Below are 17,020 nucleotides of genomic sequence, written 5' to 3' on the forward strand. Positions count from 1 at the left end.
AGTCTGTGAGACGACGAGCATGTAGTTGTTGACAGTGGTTTTAGATGAAAGTTGGAATTTTGGACCCTGATCTGTTCGAGCAGAGTGTACAGATGAGAAGGTGAGAGAGCTGGACAGAGAAAATGAATAAAGCACTGCAACATTGCCCATTGGAGCATTGGAGATGAAGCAATCGTTACATCAACACAGAATTGAATTATACAATAAATCTTTTACATAACTGAAGAATACCTGAATACCTTAATATGCAAGTCATTCGTTTAGCATTACACGTGAGAGTAGAAGTACAAGGGAACTACTACGTGCATAAGCATGTATGTAGTATAGCCATATAAATCTGAGACAATCTGGACAGTCTACATCATCATGAGTTCTGGATAGATGTCTGGCTACAGTACAGAATCCTATGGAATGGAGTCTGATTGCTTGCAACATAATGCAAAGGCTGCCTGATGTTAAAAAAACTTTTTTAAATATAAATAATTCAGACAGACTTAATTTTCTTTTTTTCCTAAAAGGATTTTTACTCTGGTTCAGTGGCGCTACTGATCTAAATAATTCTTCTGGGGACAATTAGTCAAATAGTGGAAAATAAAAAACAATTATAGCGCAGTGGTTAAGATGTTGGACTTCTGATCAGAGGGTCATGAGTTCAAATCCCAGTACTAACAAGCTGCCGGCTCTTGAGCAAATCCTTAACCCTCAACTACTCAGTTGTAATTCTTTCTGGATAAGGATGTCTGTCAAATGCTGTAAACAAATCCAAAGAACCTGACATTAGTCTTTAAGTATGAGAACATATAACTTGAACACACAGATAAAAACGAATAAAAAACAGTAAACAATATGTAGTAGTATCCTATATTATGCATTGTATACCAGGTTCAGTACGTAGTAGTGTAGTAGTGCTGGAGAATGAAATATGTAGATTTACCTAAAAGAAAATCTTTCAGTAATATTTTGTTTAACTTGCCCTCAAAAATATTGCTACTGTAACCTCAATAGATGAGAAAAAAACAAGATACTCAGTATGTACTAGGGAACAACAAATCATATAAAATGTGTCTCTCATGATGTATTTTTTGCATGAAAAGTGGTCTCTTATGTGAAATATTTGTTCTGATACATATTTTTTTAATGGAAATCTAATCTAAAATCTAAATTAAAATCTAACAATGTATAAATAAGTGTGAACATTGTTTTACATGTTTCATGAGATCTCTGTACCAGATATCTCTGTACAGGAAGAATCTTATTCAGGTTTAACATGCTAAGTTGTGGGACACTGAAACAGCAAACATACCCCTTATTTTACAGTATTTTATGAACTTTACAGGATGTAGGTCAATTGGCTTTGTGACTATTGCTCTTATGTATGAATGTGTGTCCCCCCTTATATGATGTTTCAAATATAGAAAGTGAAATATAAAAACATTCAAATACAAAGAGACAGGCAGAGAGAAAGAGAGAGATCTGAGAAACATAGTAGGCCCATCTCCACTTGTAATCTGATGACACCATTTCTAACGTCCTGCAGGTGTGTGTGTGTGTGTGTGTGTGTGTGTGTGTGTGTGTGTGTGTGTGTGTGTGTGCACGCAAGTGCATGTGTGTGTATGTGTATGTGTGTGTGAACAGACAACAGGAGCACTTTGAAGTAAAAGCCAACTTGGACTTGCACCGAACCCACACTAGCCAGCACACTGTTTCGCTTCAAACACAAAACACACACGCCGACACACTTATGCACACTCACCTTCACAGCCACTCACACCTGTACCAATTCTTCTTTGTATGGCAGCACATTTTGTTCAGGTTTTAATCACTGTTATATTATATCATTCCTATTTACAACCATTTCCTTTGTAAAATAACAGAACACAAACAGTAACACAGCCTGTGACTGTGCAATTCAATATTTCACATTTACATTTTCTTTGGATTATTCATTAGCTTAGTATTTAAATATATTTCACATTCCACATTTACCATTTTTTGTTTTGCCTTTTAAAATAATCCAAAGCACACTCAAGATTCTATATAAGAAGCTTATATCTTAATTAAGAAACCTAAATATAGCACAGCTGAACCTTGTTGAAATAGTTGTTCACTAGTTTTATTGCATTTAATGTCATAATAGTGTTATTCTTGGAGATGATTTGATGATTGATAATAGTTGTAGATGACATTAGTGTTTCTTAATTATTTAATTGAACCTCCATCTTCTTGATATGCAGCTAACTTTAAACACATTTTTAGCAAACAGTAGAAAATTATTTTGCTTAGCTAGCTACATCAATTAAAAAAGCCATAAACTAGAACTAGCTACACAATTAAGGCAAAACAGTAAGTTTTTATTTTTGTTCATAAGCATTTTAGCTAAAAAGAAAATTAGTGAACTATTATCAATTTGGAAAACATAATAAACTAAATAAAAATACATGTTTTGTTTTTTGTTAGTGTTGCTTTCTGGCGATTGCTTATATAAAAATCACACAATATTCATAATTCAATTTATTATTGATCTTCCTTAACAAAATAGACACATTTACCCCAAAAAACTATTCTCAATGTTTTAATAATTCTACCGAAATCTATGTGCTTGATCTGGTAGTGGAGGTTGAAGATCATTGGCTTTTGTGATTCCTTGTTGACAGACCAGTGGGTTCTGCGGTTTTCGCATATGGCTGCAGTCATATTTAATTTACCAAGTGTACCACATTATTCCTTCTTTCAAAAAAATTATATTTCCAAAAAATCAACCATTACTTTATCTAAACGGCCATGGCAGGAGAATGATTTGTGCTCTTTCATCATCCTCCAGAGAGCGAGAGAGATGTTCTACTCAGTTTGGCATTCTTGAATGTGTGTCAAGTGATGCTGGAAAACTAAGACACCTTTGTATTCTTGACAGGGTGATATTTCTCTGCTATCATCTTGATGGAATAAAGAGCTTTTCCCGTGGTGTGTATCTGTGTTTTGCCCCATTGTGTGTGTTGCTTTATAGCATAGTATTGCTTTATTATTGTCTTCCTACACAACCTGCTCTCGTTGAATCACAATAACCTTCAAATCTGTGTGTTTAACTTATCTGATGCTATTCTTAGTGGACTATTCTTGAACAGAGTCAGTTTGCTACTCTTGATGTGATGCTACCTATTATTCTGTGGGTGCAGTTAAAAAAAAAAACAGGTATATAACACCGCCACTCATTTAAAGCAGGGGTTGAAAGAGATTAACTTTGGAATGGGTTAGATATCATTACAAATAGCAAAAGGGCTGTACACTGTAGCTCGACTGTCAGCTCAATGAAGATGAATTTGCTGTTACAACACAGGAAAATAAACCAATCCAGACCAATTGTCCACAAATGAGACAGAGCACGAGGCTGGGGGAAGATGTGGTGGAGGTGGTGGGGATGGAACATAAAGTGGGAGAAAGGAACAGGGAAGAACAGTGACAGAGAGTGAGTGATGACTGAGGCAGAAGGATGGAAAGAGTAGAGAGGAAAAGTGGAAATGGAGAGAGAAAACAGAGAGAGAGAGAGAGAGAGAGAGAGAGAGAGAGAGTGAGAGAGAGAGATATGACCCAGAGAGCAGTGAACTCTAGCTCTGTTTAAAGCCCCTACTACAAACTGTACTCAAACATGCTGAACCCTTTAAGACCCGCACACACTGAACTCTTTAAACCCCCCACTACATCCCTGAATGCAGCACACACACGAACACACATGCACACAGTCATGCTGAACCCTTTAAACCCCTCATTACATCTCTTTGTAGAACACACACACGCACACAGAATTTCCAAAATGTGTCTGTTTCTGGACCCTACTGCTAAGTTCATGATGACTGAAAAGGAGCCTGGTATTCATCCTACACCTTGCAGAGACCTAACTCAATTTGGGACACTGCCCACCTCATATACACTGCCTCTGCCTTCCGACACTCATTGTTACAACCATGACCAGGGCACTGACAAACACCAAAGAAAAAAAAATGGAAATACCAACTGAGTTTATGCTTTGCCTATTGGCATGTCAGAAAATCCAACATAACCCCCCTGGCTCAAATGCAGTAACACAGTTCGTTCCTGGGAGAGGCAATCCCTTAAGTTTGCATCTGGAGGTTTTTATTTGCTGGGCCACATAGGCTGAGAGGTCATAAAGCTTGGTGGCTTGACTTTTAATTTATTATTATGAGCATTGTGCATTTATGAAGCTTCCATAGTTCTTTCCCACTCTGGTTATGCAGTACTGTGCTTTGTCTTATAGTTTATAGAATAATACACTAATGAATGTGTAATAAATAATACCAGTCCATCACAGGAAGGAAAATAATAATAATAATAATAATAATAATTATAATAATAAACAATTATTGTACATTTGTTTGTCATGTTATTTTGTTGGTTAGTCTTGAATTTGAGATGTTCTGCCACTGAAACATGTGACACCTGTATCATGCAGCATGTCCCCGTCCATCAAACAAACCAGGATCTTGTTCTAAATCCTAGTCAACATCCTACAATCATACAAACAACATTTTCAGTGATATTGTGATAATGGTGGATATGGCATGATGCCATAAAAATGCAATTTTTTGTTTTATTTAGAGTTACATTTAAATGTTCTGAAATGTCTAAATTTGCTCCAGTTATCACTTCTGATACTGTCTGTCTTTTTCTTTCTCTTGAAGTTCAGACAAAAAGTAAATACATAAAGATTGTCATGTTATTGAGGGAACCACAAAACCTTTCTGTCTTAAAGACTTTCCCTTGTTGGAAATGATAAAGTTTCTAAACAGCTGTTGCAGTTAAATGCTAGCATTGGAGACTCATTTAAACTAATTGGAAACCTCACTATATCAATGATTCCCCCTCTTTTCTAATCTGCTTTGCATGAACAACCAGTCCCTCAATAAGTTGTACCTGCTGTCAAAGTTTCTATCATAGAAAATACCATTAGACCATGCTTAATAACTATCTATATACTATGGTATAACTGCTCTTGTCAGAATAGTGACCTACAAATAAACTAATGTTTAACTGGTGCAACTGGATGCTGCACTTGATGAAATGCTCATGATTGTAATGTTGTTCTGATTGTGCAAGCCTGGGTAAAAGATAGTGTAATATTACATTGTGAGTTTGCTGTGTGAAAACACGCTGTTTTATGGTGTTATTCAGAAAGAACAAATCTAAACCTGGCTCCCCTTCTTCCCTGGAGAAGCAGTACGACTGATGAAGAGCTCCTGGCTCTCAGTTTCTTAGATTGAAAGGTCACTCATTTTCATTCTCTTTGTAACCGATAAGTCAAGTCTTAGTCCAGGGTGAAGACTGAAAGTTGGAGCATTATTGTCTTGTCACGGGATAAAGCAGGGTGTGGCTGTAGCTATGGGGTCTTCTTGAGTGTTGTGTGTGTAAGTGAGCCTACTACATTATACCAAAGTCACACCAAGTAGCGCTCTAATGTTTTAAACTGACTCATCAGCACTTCTGTGTTTGCATCTTCTGTACATGCGCATTACCCTGGCTGTGGAGAGAGGCCATTTCTAGTCTCTGGATTTACACTCGAAGATTCCCTTCTCGCTTCAGTTCCTGGCTGCTGCACCGAAGGGAGAGAATTATGGCTCGATAGCTGCATGAATCCACTCTCCATTTCAAATGAACTCAAGCGCAGGACGGGCCAAATAAATCTTGCCGAACTCACCTCATAGCTGACAGAAAGAAAGAGAGCGAGAGAAAGACATAGAGAGTGTGAAAGTGAGAGCGGGAGAAAAGGAAAGAGCAATGTCCAGTGCAGATTCATATGGAAACAGAATCTTAGTCCCAGATTTTAGATGGATTTTGTGGTGAAGCTGCTCTCAGGAGCGGCAGAATGTTCTTTTAGCAATGGACCACATCACAGACTTGTTCTTCTAAAGTTCGGTCAAGTCATCAATTGATCGATTAAGGGTTTTTAAGCAAGCGTTTATATTGAACCATAAAGTAAATTACTGATTTTTATTAATAAAGAGTCACATCATACTTTGGTGCACATGTTTATCAGAATAGCAAAGCTGATGAGACATGATTTCATTTTTAAAGAAGAATTCATGCAAGTTCTCTTCTTCGACTGCACACATAATCGATTAGTCTTTCATACCAGCTACTGATTAGTTCACCATGAAGAAGGAGATATGCACATTCAAGGCTCAACAAAACTCTGCTAGATATAAAAAAAAAAGAGGGCTTTGTGATTTATGGATGAGAACGTTGGAATGGAAGAAATAAATCCATTTTAGTCTCCTGCTCTTCTCTCTGCCCAGGCAAAAGTCATAGCAAGGGATAAGAGAGAAATGAGGGATGAAAGACAAGAGAAAGGGCAAACGGGGAGATTTCAGCTCTGCTACACATTATCTTGATCTTTCAGTCTTAGCTGGACCAGTAAGATAAAGGACACATGTAATGGGATTATGTATTTCAACCACAAAAAAAATCCAGGTTTTCAAACTGACAAACACATTTAAAAAAAAATGTGCTGACTTTTAGGATTATATTAAAATCTTCAACAGCAGATATGAGAGTTATCATGCAGCACAGGACAAGACAAATCATAAATACAAAATGGCAAATGCAGCACCGCGAGAGTTAGCATGAGCCCATAGGAGGGCTCAGATCAGATGGAAACGCTGCCAACAGACTTTTTATACTTTAGAATGTGACTGTTAAATCGAATTTTGTTCAAAAACAATATGAAAAGAAAGTCAAGACTGAGATCACTACGCATTGTGTTATGTTATTTTGTAAATTGCGGGTTCGTTCAGGTACACGCACTCAAAACCTTGACCACAACCAGTCTCTTCTCTCTGTATTAGCGCAGCATGTGCTTCTAATCTAACTTGCAGTGGTCTCTCTCTATTTCTCTCTCTCTCTGATGTTCTTTCTACTCATTTGAAAAGAAAATGATTTTCAGCTATTGTAATTTAGTGGAGGATAATACCAGGCTATATTTTTTAGTGTTTGTGCATTTGAAAATTTTATATATATATATATATATATATATATATATATATATATATATATATATATATATATATATATATATATATATATATATATACACACACAAGCAGGCCTGAGCTTCCATTGTTTCACATATTGTTTGTGTAAGGCTCGATGTTCACGATGCAAGTTGTCGCTCATGATAAGTAAAATTTTTATAAAAATTTTCCTCGTCCTGCAAAGCATTGTAATGCATGTTACTCCAATCCAAGGTTCCACTGTACATAAATCATCAGGACACCAAACAGAACTTTTGCCATGTTTCCACACTGATGGTTTTAACTACCGGATGTGTGCATCATGGTGGATTTTGGTGCTTAATTTGAGACTTGGCGCATCAGCAAAAATGTTTAGTGATGTATTTCACGGGAGTGTATTTTTATATATATTTATATTTACATATATATATATATATATATATATATATATATATATATATATATATATATATATATATATATATATGTGTGTGTGTGTGTGTGTGTGTGTGTGTGTAATGAAAGGACGTCATAAATAGTTGCATTGATGGTTTTAATTTAACCTCTTTTATATATTTATTTGTTTATATATTTTTTTTCATATTTATATATATAAATGAAATTGTGTTTTTTTATATATAAAAAAAGAAATAACAGTCATCATTGTGATCTTCCAACAAACAAAGAAAAAATAATCTATATTTAATAATTGGAAACATTTTAAATTGTTTTTTAAACTTTTAAAAATAACCTACAACACCATGATTGCATACGTCTGCTCACCTGTTCATAATGTGGGCTCTTATTGGCCTCAGAGTTAACAAGTCACATTAAAAATTAGACCTTTAAATGACATACACCTGTCACCGATTATAATAATCAGTGATTCTAATTAAAACAAGATAAAAGTCAGCTGTTGCTGTAGTATTTGTATGAATGTTTGGGTTGCATTCTACTTAGAGCCATGGGCCACAAAGAGATGCCAAGAACACTTGAAATTGTTGAATGTTCGCAATCAGGAGGGGATATAAAAGTATATCGAAGGCACTGAATACACCATGTAAAACTGTCAAAACCATCATCAATAAGTAAAGAAAATGTTGCACCATTGCACAGATCTACTGATCTGTGCAATGGTGCAACATTTTCTTTACTTGCCTTCAAGGTATGTTCGGTGCAAATACAATTCAGAGCATTATCCAAAGAATACCATACGGACAGTAAAGCATAGTAAAGCATACGGACAGTAAAGACAGTATTGTCAGGGTAGCATCATGGTTTCTCTTCAGGTCGGCCAGGAGCACTTGTGAAGATAGAGGGCAAAATAAATAGCTTTAAATACCAAGATGTTTTGCCACAAAACCTTCTGTCCTCTGTCAAGCTGAAAATAAAGAGGAATTTCACATTTCAACCTGACAAATCAAGGCTTCAAATAGGATATTTCAAGTCCTGAAATGGCCCAACCATAGCCCAGACCTCAATCCCATCAATAACGTATGGAATGACCTAAAATGTGCTGTACACAGGAGATTCTCTCACAATATTGAAAAGAACTTTAAATAAGTTGTTATGATTTGGCTTTATATTTAGCAAATCTGCAATTTCATAAGGGGTTGTAGCCTTTTAATATCCACTGAATGAATGTGTATATACAGCATACATTACTAAATTATAGTATATTAGTTATATGTTAATAGATTATGCATAACTATGTGTTATAGTACATGTTAACCCACTATGCTTTATTAAAAAGATTCATTATTGAAGTTGTGTTCAGAAGACATTATATTACTGACACAAAAGAGAGGGAAGCCTGGAAGTGTGGAACTACTCAGAAATCTTTGGCAGTATAAAATATAATACAGCTGTGTTCGTATTTTTAAAACAATTATTGGAACTATTCATTGAACCCAGCACAATCGTTTTCAAAATAAAATAAACAAAGTTCTTTAATAAATTCTTTGCAATATCTTTTAACTGAAGCATGTTTTCAGTAGCACTTCATTTAATTTGATTTAAAATGGATCATAACTTGTGGAGTCCATTTCAACTCGAGTTCACACTGTACTAGACAAAAGTGTGTGTGTGTGTGTGTGTGTGTGTGTGTGTGTGTGTGTGTGTGTGTGTGTGTGTGTGTGTGTGTGTGTGTGTGTGTGTGTGTGTGTGTGTGTGTTCATACTTCAACTACTACCACTGTATAAAGAAGCTAGTGTTGTTTCCTCTCTGAATGGAATCCCCAACAATGATGTGGTGGGACAGAATTAAAGAGAGACACCATGGGATTTGCATTGATGTAAAAAAGGAAATCAGTGTAAAAAACAACAAACCAATCCATCTGGCAGCCATCTGATGATTCAAACATTGACAAAACACTTTACAATCAGTATAGAGGCCAATGGCAGCAACAACATTATTTTATACACCTGTATTATTATTATAAAATAAGACAGAATATATATTTATTTCCTTAATACACAGTATTTATACACATTATTGACTGTTATAGCATGCTATAGTTGTGGTATGACAGGGATATTTCCGCTGTGGGAGACACACTTACACTCCTAGTTTGGCAAGAGAAAACATTACAAATGAGAAAGGGAGAGCTTGTTGTACCCCAGCATTGTTTACTTGACCAAACAAATGCTTGTGTTAGTTATAAACACAATAATCTGCTGTGATGGCGGTCATGCTGGGAGAGAGCCAGGGAGAACATGTACTCTCATTTATTCAGTATGAAGCTTTAATTCCTTCACAGATTTAAAGCTGCAGTAAGCATGTCCATTATCATTTAATAACACCAAGCATTTTTGAGGCAATACCATACAAACAGATTTGCTGGTCAGAATAAAAAGCACAAAAATGTCTGATAGGCACAAAAGTCTACAGAAACCTCTAGACACATCTTCAACGTTGTTTCTGGAAACAATGAGTGTTTTGAATCTTTTAATATCATGCACCCTTCTCCAGGTGATCAGATCTCATCTAGTGCTGATGGCTCTGCTTTCTTTTTTATACTTTACCTTCTCAATGATCTCTTTGCCACACTCTGATGTTGTGTATAGCAGGTAGATTTGCTGCTTCTCTGTGCATTATTGCCCAATGTGATGAATAGAAGAGATCATGCTGAAGTGGGATTGTGTGCTTCACTCACTTTTGTTTTCTGACGCCTTTTGCGATAACTTTTAAGACTTGGTCATGTTAGAAGCTGTATCTTCCTTGCCCTAGTGCCTTGGAGCAGCAGCACAGGGTGTGCAAACCTCTGAACCACCACATGTATACTGGGCTGTTTTGCCCCATGTATGTCAGTGTGCCAAGCTTGGTAGCATGTCAGACAACCACTGAAAAAAGTGATGCCTGGAATTAGCTTTTAACAACTAAGCCCAGATAACCTTTATCTTCAACGCATTTTCCAAAATTATTCAGGCATTCATAATTTCATAGCCATTACCCTGCTTGTAACCTTTTCCTTTATGGTTGCCATCACCTCCCTCACTTTCCCTTTGATGGTGTGTTGAAGTAAGAACCATAATCACTTATTATCATAGTGTGAAACTGCTCAGGCTCCTAGGCAAACTCAGCCACCTTCTGATTGCAGAGCCAAATATAAGCGGGGGTGGCAACAGGATATTACCTTCATTACAAGATGTCAGAAACTCTTGCGGGACACGGTGCACGGCCAGATTATTCTGTCAGAGTGTGCGGGTGACTAGGTGAGTGAGGACTTTATATGGGGCACAGGCAAAAACAAAGTCCAATAAAAAGTCCAGGGTAAAATCACAGGCGAACAGGGCAATGCAGGGAGAGACAAAACCAAAACAGAAAAAAAACAGTCCAAAAAATCCAAACCGGGTAACTCAGGAGGCAGAGCAGAACAGGGATCAGGAACAGGGAACAGGGATCAGGAACAGGAACAGAATCCAGAGCAGGCAGGGTGGCAAGAATAATCTCAGGGGCTAGGGAGCTGGTAAAGTAATCTGGCGCCGAGCTAAAGTCTCAGGTGTGCTTAAATAACGGGAGGCACAGGAAAAACAAAGCAAGATGGCCGCCAACTCGGAAGTGCTCGCTGTGGAACCGGAAGTGCACGCCGTGGACCCGGAAGATCCTGACACAAGATGCTGACAAAGACAGGCTTTAAATTTCCACTGCTCTTACCCAACCCTCGAGGACAATGTGGAATAATTTAAAAATGCATGCTTGCTGAAGTTTACACACACACACAGACACGCACACACAGACACGCACACACACACACACACACACACACACACACACACACACACACACACACACACACACACACACACACACAAATGCACACAAAAACAATTAGTCTTGTATCATTGTTGATACAGTTGTCAATGTTAGCTGTGTGGAAATCTAGAGAGAATCTCTCCCACTGAGATTCATTCAGTCCAGCTGTGACCAAAAGCACAGGGATTTCTTTGCCTTATCTAAATTCTGAATGTGTGTGTGTGTGTGTGTGTGTGTGTGTGTGTGTGTGTGTGTGTGTGTGTGTGTAAAAGGCTACACCAGAACAGGTAGAGTTTCTCAGAAGCCTTGAGTAAGTATGAATGTCAAAACCTCATAGCAACTCACAGCATCTAAAAATATGAGACAATAAATTAGCAAGTGCATGATATGGTGAAGTTGAGGGGTGGCATTGGGAAAATCCTTTCACCTCTATGCTCTCTCTCCCCATGATCCATGCTGGTATTTTCAGGGGTGTTTTATTGTTGGTGACCTTTAGCTGAGTTTAGCAATAATGCACATGGATATACAGTATACTGGCTAATGTAATCAAATCACTTATTTAGGTGGTTACTTTGCTAAATCTCTTTTTATATCATTTTATTCTATTGATGCTATTTGCTGTTTAAAGCAACAGTCCATTAAAGAACTAAGGACCAACTAAAAAATTTTTGCCACAATTTTTTTTTCTGAAGCTCTTCAAAAAAGAAAAAAAGAAAAAAATAAGAAATTAAAAAATTAAGCCAAAAATAGAATGTGATTTATCACCACTTGTCAATAGCAAAACCCTTTTATTCCTCTGGCAAATTATATAATAAATTATATACAAATTATATAATATATAGAGTACAAAAATTATATACTTTCCTATCTTTCATAGATACCAAATTATACACCTTATCTGCCTCAATGGATGCAAATACTGCTAAATATATTTGTATGTTCTGCATGTATTATTCTATTGTTACTACTGCAACCATTTTCAATTTCTAATTAAATTAAATTTTTTATTTATTCCTGTTCTATTTTATTGTACAGTAAACTCTATTCTGATAGTAAATGTTTTTTCTTTCTATTTGCTATTTTTATACTGCACCTTTTCATTTAAATTATAGGGCCTTGGTTAAAAGCACTTAACTGAATGTCATCCTGTGTATGGTTATGCTTGTGAAATTACTGCTATAGCTTGCTTCCTACATATGACTAATATATTAGGTTTAAGACCGGAGGTTTTATGACCTCCAGCAGGCAACTGGTGTGAATGTCTCTGATCAAACAGTCAGAAACAGACTTCATAAGGGTGGTCTGAGAGCCCAATGTCTTCTAGTGTGACTAGATAGAACTCCAGAATTGGCAGGTCGGCCAGTGGCACACTGTGCTTTTCACAGTTAAGAACAGGTTCACCCTGAGGATATGTGACAGACGTAATAGGGTCTGGAGAAGCCGTTATGCTGCCTGTAACATCATTCAGCATGACTGGTTTGGAAGTAGGTTTGTGATGGTCTGGTGATGGAGGCATATACATGGAGGGACTTACAGACCTATACAGGTTAGATAAGTGCACCCTGATTGCCATTAGGTATCGGGATAAAATCCTTAGACCCATTGTCAGACCCTATTCTGGTGCAGTTTGTCCTGGGTTCCTCCTGATGCACGACAATGCCCGGCTTTATGCGGCGAGACTATGCAGGCAGTTCCTGGTGGATGAAAGAATTGATGCCATTGACTTGCCCCCATGCTCTCCTGACCTAAATCCAATAGAACACCTCTGGGACATTATAAATCGGCCCATCTGACACCGCCAGGTTGCACCTCAGAATATCCAGGAGCTTAGTGATGCCCTGGTCCAGATCTGGGAGGAGAAACCTTTAGTACATCATCAGTCATCTCATTAGGTGCATGCCCCGACATTGTCAGGCACATTGGGCCATACAAATTACTGAGTTCAAATTTGGGATGCTGCAATGAAATTTCAGCAAAATGGACTAGACTGCCGCATATTTTTTCATTTAGGGTGTCTTTGTAGGTTGATAATTTTCATTCCTATCGAACACATTACCCAGTCCAGTCCATATAAATATACGTATCCAGCATGACTATTTTCATTGAAATCTGAGGTGTTTTCAAAGTGTTACTTTAATTTTTTTTTTACATTGTACTTCCAAAAGAGTGGAGGTTATTATAACAGTGAATTGGGACTAAATGTGGAATGTTATGTTAAATATGAACATATGGATATCATGGCCAGGTGTTCACAAACCTTTATTTATATAGTGTATGTATATTGTTTTTTTGAAGTTAGAGGTATAATATGTATATCTTATTTACAGTATTGGCCATTAAATTCAGTTATTAGTTGTTTAACTTTTTTCAGTAATGCTTAGTCTGTAATAATCCCCTGATACAGTTTGCTGAACAGGAAAACTAAAGCATTCCATAGTGTAGAAACTCGAACACATATCAGCTGGATTTAATGCCTCGTTGGTGTTCCTTCAAAACCAATTGTTTTACAGTGACACAGCACAAAATAACTGTTTCTCATACCGTCATCATTTTTCAAGGGGCATAAATATGAACATCAGCTGTCATCAGCTGACGTTCATCTCACAGTAACTCACATTAATGATTTCGTAAGTGGATGTTAAAAAGAACTAAATATCCAAGTGATTTTCTTTTCCTGGCACAGCTGAAGCGAGGACACCCATTCCTGTATCGGAGCCAATCCTGATGATACTGAACAGTTAAGGCTTTACTCTTTCTACCTACAGGAATAGACCATGAGCTCACAAAAGCCAGTTCCACTGCCATAGGTGCTTAGGACCATAATGGTCACCTTGAGTTATTAATCAGCCTTAAAAAAACTGCTGACAGCCAGCTGGACATGACATGATGTCATAAAGAGAAATAGGCAGTCTGACATGACAGATGTTTTCATTATAAAGTCAGTCTCTTCACAGTTTGCAATCAGCTTTGCTTTTAGTTTCAGTAATCTTCAGAAGATTAGTTCTCGGCTCTTGTTATAGTAGATCACTTGATACTTTATTGCCGTGTAGGCACTATCATTGGCATACCATGACAATTAAGCCGTAATAGTCTAAAGCAGCCGCCTCTGATGTTCTAGCTCACATGTACAAGGTGTCAAGTTTATTCCAATTCAGTAGGCAGTAACACGGCTCAGAGGCATTGCATTGTTACGTCTAAACAGTGTTTATAGCAGCAGGCTAAATGTAGTTTGGCAACATGATGTCAGCTTGACCTTATGATTTACAAAGATATATGTTGCAGCAATTCAAATCTGACTGACAACAGACAACCATCCTGAGAGGGACTTCCCTCTTTTAACTCTCAGTTCCTCTCTAGATTTTCTTTTTTGCACCTTGAACATATTGTCCCTGCTCTGAGATCAGCTGTTATCATTCGAAATGGCTGAGAGCACAGTGCGAGAGCTGGGGCCAATTTAGCTTGCGAGGCATCTTTATATAGCATGTGGCTTTGCTTTAACATCTATCAACAAAGTCTGTACAAAGTTTTTAAGGCTGTCTCACACACTTTGTGAAGTTGTGAAGTCACTGAATAATCAGAACTCTTATTTTTTTCTCAGGAAAATGCTTGCAATGTAATAAAATTCAATAAATTACAAATTTAACTTGAAAGTAATTTTAAGTTTTGCAAACATTTAGACTTTATTTGACTGATTTATCAGTGATATCCAGTAGGAAACATTTTGGAATTGGGGTCCCTGCTATAATATAACTTTCTGACTGCAGCATTTTGACTTCTTGAATCAGATTGATCAGGTTTTAAATAGTTTTCTCTATCATTTCTGAAAATAGAGGAAGATATTATTCAATGATTAGTTGATATTAATGTAATAATGCCAGAAAAGGTTACTGTCTCTAAAGGAGCTTGTGAAAATGATACCTAATCATTAACCAAAAGTGTTTTATTTAACAAAACATATTCTGTCATATGAAAAAGTTTCTGTGGGAGACTTGAAATGGAGGGAATCTCCGGTGTCAGGGCTTTGTAACAATCAGTACATCTTCAGGAAGGAGTCTTAAATAAAAGTATTAGTATTATATTAGTAAATATTAAAATATTAGTGGCTGTGTGCAGTATAGAAACATATAGCAACTTATAGTAACTTGGATCATCGATGTTTCACATCACTACTGTAATTAAAAGCAAAAAGCATACAGTGGCAAATAAATAGTAATTGTTGACAAATTGCTGTGGTTAAAGAGAAATATATTAATCACCTTAAGGATTTTAATAATAACTTCAAAACACCACTGTCTAGTGTTAAATTTATATGATTTATATTCAGCTATTCAAATACAATATCCATAACTTTTAGCTATATTTATTTGCTTTCAACCTGGGGATGCTGAATTAACCCTGTGCAATTTAAACACTGATATAGCATTATTATTGTTAAAAAAATATTATTATTATTATTATTAGTAGTAGTAGTAGTAATATTAGTACTATTATTAGTACTTAACAGATTCTGTAACACAAATGATGATCTGTTGAAAGGTTTAATAAAAAACTTACTATATACAAACAAACAAACCACATGCTATATTTCTATACCGTTCTACTCATTATTTCTCCCATTTTACCTCTATTTAGAAAAAAAAGAAAAAGCATTATAGGTCATTCAGCTGATGGACTTGTGTTTCTGTTGCAGAAGACCAGTTGGAAAGCATTTGACACTGAAGTTTGTTTAGTTATGATGCCACTTGTGCAAGCTCCACTCCACTTCACTCTCTGTACACAGTTAGATTCGCATCCTTATTATTTAATACAGCACAAAGTTCCTAAATTCTTGTTCTCTGAAGTTGTTTACTGCAACTACCCTAGTAACTTTAATTATGTCTTTTTTTTTTGTTGTCCTTGCAGTAACATACCCAATTCAACCCAAGAAGGGCTGCTGATTAGCTGTTAAGTGAAAGTGGGTATGACACAGGTAAAACACTAACATGTACAGAACATGAACACTCCAGGACAAGGGTTGGGGAAAATGCGGTTTAGGTTAATACTATAAAATGTAATGTTGTACATTATGATGATGGAGTTCATGATTAAGACGACGATGATGATAATGATTGTATGCCTTTGCATTTTTTTATTTTTATTTTTGTTTATAACGTATAGATTATGGTCAGCCGGTGTACTTCTCTTTTATGTTTTTTTTTTTTATTTTTATTTTTTTTCACGAAAGAAGCAGAGCATCCCGAGCGCGTGCGCTCAGACCTCACAAATTCTGCTCAATGACAGACAGAGACCGCGATGTGTCGGCTTTCCTAAATACAACCCCCCCCCCCCCCCCCCCCCCACACACACACACACACACACACACACACACACACACACACACACACCTCCCACCACACAACTCTGTGCTCCAATATCATTGAAAGAGAGAGAGAGAGAGAGAGAGAGAGAGAGAGAGAGAGAGAGAGAGAGAGAGAGAGATACAGTATTGATGGCATAGCATAGCGGAAGGTTCTTGTCAGCTGTTGTTTGTTGCACATCTGCATGTACACCATCACACCTCTGTAGAACGGACACACCCCTTTCAAACGGGAAGAGAGCGCGCGCTGCCTGCTCACGCGTCCTGCGCTCTGCTGAGACCTTTATAACGCTTTCAAAAAAGGAGGTGGGAGAAAAGAAAGAGAGAGGAAGAGAGAGAGAGAGAGAGAGAGAGAGAGAGAGAGAGAGAGAGAGAGAGAGAGAGAGAGAGA

The 17,020-nt window shown here is 36.9% G+C and overlaps 1 protein-coding gene across 1 annotated transcript in view; it reads left to right on the top strand.

Annotated features, from left to right (window-relative positions):
* Window positions 1-16,729: 16,729 nt before the first annotated feature.
* wnt2bb (wingless-type MMTV integration site family, member 2Bb) overlaps window positions 16,730-17,020 on the top strand; it is a 14,290-nt gene continuing 13,999 nt past the window's right edge. Inside the window, exon 1 of the mRNA XM_083555426.1 lies at window positions 16,730-17,020. This exon is cut by the window's right edge and continues 421 nt beyond it. The gene's annotated coding sequence lies outside the window, so the exon portion shown is untranslated.

Source organism: Silurus aristotelis (assembly GCF_946808225.1).
Source record: "Silurus aristotelis genome assembly, chromosome: 11".
Lineage (NCBI taxonomy): Eukaryota > Metazoa > Chordata > Actinopteri > Siluriformes > Siluridae > Silurus > Silurus aristotelis.